The sequence below is a fragment of the Alligator sinensis genome, unplaced genomic scaffold (genome assembly GCF_000455745.1).
Source record: "Alligator sinensis unplaced genomic scaffold, ASM45574v1 scaffold727_1, whole genome shotgun sequence".
Classification (NCBI taxonomy): domain Eukaryota; kingdom Metazoa; phylum Chordata; order Crocodylia; family Alligatoridae; genus Alligator; species Alligator sinensis.
The window spans coordinates 110,851-116,652 of NW_005842981.1; positions in this window are offsets into that span (position 1 = coordinate 110,851).

Here is a 5,802-nt window from a genome sequence, read left to right on the forward strand (position 1 = left end):
ATGCACCCCCCACATGCCACCCCCCCACACACCCATCCTCCTTTCACAATTTACAAAACTAAGAATTTTTTGAGTTATTATGCAATCACCTCTAGATACAGTATGCAAACAAAAAGCATGACAAAAATATTTTTTTTGGTAACAAAATTAAAATATGTTATAGTAGGTATTTGACTTTTAGTGTATGCTTTGTTTTTGTCCTGGGTCTAAGATAGCAACCCCCCCCCCCCCCCCAAAAGAGTATTTTTGGGCCCCCCCACCAAAAGAGTATTTCTGGGGGTCAAGGGGAAGGACTTCCAGTGGCAAATGTCAAGGATTAGGGGTGAGACGTCCAGTCCCAATATGGCTACACTGGGGCAGGACAACTATCAAGGGGAAGGACTATTCATGCAGCCCTCAACAGCTCTCCAAGGCTCATGAAGTGACCCTCCACCTGAAATAATTGCCTGCCTCTAGATTAAACAGTTTATTTTGATGGGTAAATCTCATCAACGCATTCACCCTGCTTCAGAATTCAATTTCCAAAGGAATAAATGAGAATCATAAAGAAATAATTGTATTAGTTTCTCATTTTCACTTATCACATCAGAGTTTAGTATCCTTGAGTGCCATGTTTACAAGTACACTTAGGACTGCCGCATATTGACCTGGGCTGGAGCAGCTCTGGCATGCCAGGGGGCCCAGGGTGTCAACTTGCCAGACTGGGGCTACTCAAACCCAGCTCAACGTGCTGCAGGGGGGCTGGCTGGGGCATAACAGTGCTCTAGTGCAGTCCTAGCTGGCAGGCAGCCCCCAGGCTAAAGCACCCTCATACCCCAGAAAGCCATGTCAGCATCTACATATACAGTGCTGCAGAATAAAAGACTCCACAGTAGGATACTACTTGTATTTACAAGTACTACCTTGCTGTGGAGTAAATTAGTTTCCTGCAGCCTATTAGGGCTGCTGTAACAAGTGGGCCTTCCCGGGGCCAGTCAGATGTTGACCTGCCCACCTGTTTCTGGGTTAATTGCCCACTTCTCATCTGCCACACTTTGTTGATACATAGTTGTAGTGTTAATTAGGCAGGAGACTGCCCATTTTTCCAACCCCAATGCCAGGGGGTGCTATCTGCAGCTCCGTTCCTTGCAGCCCAAGCCTCACAGGTGTTCCCTCCAGCTAGCTAGCACTGGGACTCAAGCTCCAGGGTCTCACCAGGACTCTCACTCCTCACTGGAACTCCTGGTGCCAGCACCCTCACACTGGGTTAACACGGTACAAACACAAAGCAACATATACCAGGTTCTATGCCCACACACTGGTCTCCAACCCCTTCCACACACAGGGCTCCAAGCCCTGTCCCCAAGCCCTTCCTGAGCAGTCCCCTTACCCCTGGCCCCAGGAGCTTCCTTAATAGTCCCCCAAGGCTCAGGGCCCCACCCCCCTGGAGCTTCATGCTGGCTTCTATATGCAGCCTCAGACCTCCACCAAGGGGCAGAGCCTGGGAACCACCACAGGTCCCTCCACCAGCCTTGGTACTGCCTCAGTGCTCCATGGTAAGCTTGGGCCCCCCTTGCTTGATCTCACCCACCAGGGATGTGGGAGCTGGGGTTGTTAAGGGGCTCCAACCCATCTTTCACTGGGATGGTAACTGGCCTGGTACTTCCTGGGGGATCCTGCACTACTGGGAGCCCCACCAGACCACCCACTCCCAGCAGGGTGCAGTTTTAGGTCATGCCCAGGACCAAAAGCCTCCTAGACATCCCCATCAGCTCATTCCCTTACCTCCTGGTTGTTCCTGCTGCAGCTCAGCCAGGCAATATTTCTGCCTGGCTTAGCAGCAGCAAACTTCAGCCTTTATATACTAGGTTCTCAAAATGGTTGCTGCCATCAGGCATCTGATCGCCATCAGGCACTGCCATCAGGCTGCCTGAATGCCCTTAAAGTGGCAGGCACCAACAACGCCCTGCTACAGATGCATGTAGGCATGAAATGTCTTGTGTAGACGTGAGATGTATGCTCAGTAAACAGCTCATTTAAACACACACCGACAGTCCTTACTTATGATTCTCAAGTACTGCAGGTACCCACAATTGTGGCTTTGCATCCAGTTTTTTAGGGCTGAGCACCTTAGCACCTATCTTCTAAGCCTTCTCAGGATGCAAACATTAGGGGCCATGCTCCCTCCATTAAGCACACAAGTTGATTTTAAATTATTAGGTGCCTATGTGAGATTGTTCCATCCTGCTTAAGTCCCTGAAAATCAGTTCATATGAAAAGTGGGTGGATCTTGCACGTCCTTCTTGATGATTTTTTGTAGCTCTATGACTAATGTTACACCTTACACTTAGCATAGATTATATTTAGATCATAGTAAGTCAATATGACTTAGAAAGTTTTCTGAGCAATCGCGCATTAGTGTTTACTATGATTCATATATAGATTGCAGTACTGCACCAGTCCGGAATTGGCTCAGGTTCGATCCCAGGGCTGAGAGTGAAAAATAACTGAATTTTAGCTTCAGCCCTGGAATCACACCAGAGCCCTAAACTGGCTTCAGTGCAATGTGAGGACTAGGAATGACACTGGCACCCAGGCCCCACAGCATGGGAGCCTCGATCTGTCACGGCTGTTATGGGGTGGGAGCTTGACACTGTGGTTTGTTGGGCTTCTAGCCTTGTTAGTGCACCAGAACCTTGAACCATGAAGGCTCCAATGTGTTGGGAAGGTTGGCAGCCTGACAACGCTGGTTTTTGAGCTCCCAGCCTCCTTACCACACTGGAGCTGTAAATTAGCATAGCTGTGGTGCAGTGGAAGCCCAAAAAGCTATTTGTTTGTTAGACTCATGTTCCTCTTGGAGCTGCTCTAATTAAAGTGCCTCCCCTCCCCCTCCTGGAGCATGTGTATAAATGCCCAAAGAACCTAAGAACCTGACAAACAGCTTTTTTGGGTTCCTACCCTCCTCACTGCACCAGAGTCCCCTAATCTTATTACCTCCATGCAGCAGTCTGACATTAGCTCTATATGTGTAAGGTAATACTATGTGGAGATAATGCTCTCTGGAAAAGACCTAACTTTACTATACTTTGGATGCATCTGCATGAGTGCTTTAATGTGCAGCAGCCTATTTTACTGTACATTACAGCATCATGGCAAAAACAGTGCTAATATGCTAATGCGCAGTAAAAGTAAGCTACTGCACATTAAACATCACTAAAAAAGCATGCACTTTTGCTACTGTACATTGGGGCATTCTAATGCACATTTAGTTAGTACCTCACAATAGAGGTAGTAAACTTAATGCTCAGTACCAAAAGCACATTCATGAACATATAGATGCACCCTTTGATGGCCCTTAGCACATGCTTCACTCCTTGAATGTTCAGACATTAGTGTTGTAGGTAGCTAGCTTGTGTTAAATGTAATGTAGTAATACCCAGTCTTAATGGTAGGATTCTGATGTGTTATAAAAGTAAAAGTATGAATGGATTTTCGAGGATTCAAGCAGGGTGGAATAGAATTGCACTTATGCACCTAACGCCCAAGAGGTGAAATTGAATCTGGCCCTGAGTGTTCCTCTGCCCAAGTTTTTTATGGGGCTTGAATTATTTGGTGTTTCTAGAGCATACCAAACATATACTGGTAAGCTTGGTGTCCTAAAAAATGCAGCTCCACTTTCTTTTAAGGCAGTGCTAAAGATGCGCCCCTCCCCTCTCCAGCCTCCCATTATAGAATGTCCTAATGTCCCCTGCCTAAGGGTAATTCTACCTCATATCTTTCACTTCTTGAGAGAGGAACCTAACCACCAGGCAGTGCCATTTTCTACTCCTTCTGATGAATCTTTGCTGCTGTAGAGAAGAGAATTCAAGAATCACTAGGGAAAGGGGAGGCAGTGGGGATTAGAGGCAGGGGAAGGGCTGTGAGCCCTCAAGAAAGCATGATGGCATAGCCTAGAAGAGGATGAATCTGGGTTGTATCCCATGCTCCAAGGGCTGTCCCTGTATTTTATCTTAAAGAGTTGCTGGCTAAAGTAACTAAAGGTGTGTGTAGATGAAACAGGGGCCCCAAATTGAAGCGGTTGGCTTTTAAAAACACTGCTTCTATTTAAGGGTGATTAAACCCCTGTGTCATACACACACCCCACTGACTCTCTGACAGGAAGGGGAGGGTGAGCTGCCGGTGGGCAGAGTGGTCCCTGGGTTGCAGGGGGGGGGGCGGGGGGGCGTCGTCCCCCACAGAGGTGGTGCTCCCATCCACAGCAGCTGTGCCCCCCCCCAGGCAGCACCCACCCACAGGCACCCAACTCAGGCGGTCCTGGGGGACACCGCAGCCATGGAGGGAAGCACCGGGCCCCCACACAGCAGGCAGGGCTCCAGGGAGGGGGGTGGGGAATAAAAAAGATCAGGCTCGCTGTTTTTCATGGGTGGAGCTGCTTTCCCAGGCTGCTGCCAGGCTGTCTGCAGGGCTTTCTGCAGAGCTGTGGAGCTGCACGGAGCCTGTTGCTTTGCTCCAAGGCTGTAGGGGCAGCAAACTAAAACTCCTCAAAGGAGTTTTAGTTTGCTGCACCCCAAGTCATTTAAGGTGCATTATACCACTGAATTAATGAGCAATACGCTGCCAAGGTGTGCAAACACCAATGCCATTAAAGCAGTGCAAAAGCATTTAGCCCACTTTAAAGTGTCATGCACACACGCTGCTCATTTTCTCTACACATGGCCTAAAGCATTTCATGGAGGAGGGACTAGAATGCAGGTTTGTTCCTTGCTAGATGACAGTTCTAAGCACTGGGCTACACAAATCATGCTGCCTTGTACTTTTCTTTCTCTTCCTCACTTGAATAAACTTTAAATTCTTTCCCAGTGGCAGAAATTCACCAAAATGTCATTTTTTTGGTTCAAAATCAGAATGAAAAATATCAAAATCGTGAAAGTTCCACTAAAGCAAAAAATCAGAAATGTCATTTTGAAAAATCAAAATTAAATATTCTCATTTATAATATGCCATAACAATTATTGGGTGGAACAGTTAGTTTGCACTAAGTGCCATACTACACACTAAATGCTAGCAATACCTAGGCTAGCTACTTAAAAAAAAATCTTATGTACACAAGAATTGGTGCTGTAACAGTGACTGCAGAGTTGAAAACCCACCAGTAACAGGCCACCATCCTTCAGAGCACTATTTTAACCACAGTAACATCTTTGCATTCTTTCCCTGGTTACATTTAGCATGGAGATATGCTTGGGATAAACACCTGGTTCACTATTTCCTCTATTTCAATATATGACTGTGGGGACCTTGAGAGACTACACTTTTATGCTTGTATACCTATCAGCATTGCACCAACATGAACAGACTCTTAAACTACAGTAATCAGTCAACTCTGGTAGAGAAAGTGGCAGAATTAAAATGTCACCAGTACAAATTACACAGGTGTAGGGGCTGTTTGTTTAAGTCTGTTCTGGGACATCTTAGTGCTGAAGGCAAAAAGACTATGACTTCCTCTCTATATGTCACTGTTGTAGTCACCTACTTCATTTTGCTACCATGGGATAGCTGCATGTCTGTCTGTTCCTAATCCCAATGTAATTCATAATAAAATAGAGAATCAGAGTAAATTATGCTGGAGTATGTAATCATCTGTCTGGGACCTAAATCCTACAGCAAAAGGACAATTTCCTCCCTATATTCTGATACAGAAATCCATATGGCTGTTTTATTGTTACCTTTTATTGTTTTTAATGTTGATGCCTGTCATATTTTTAAAGAAGCAGTCTGAGTTTACCAGTGAGGATTCTTAAATGCCAACAAAGCTATGGTAGG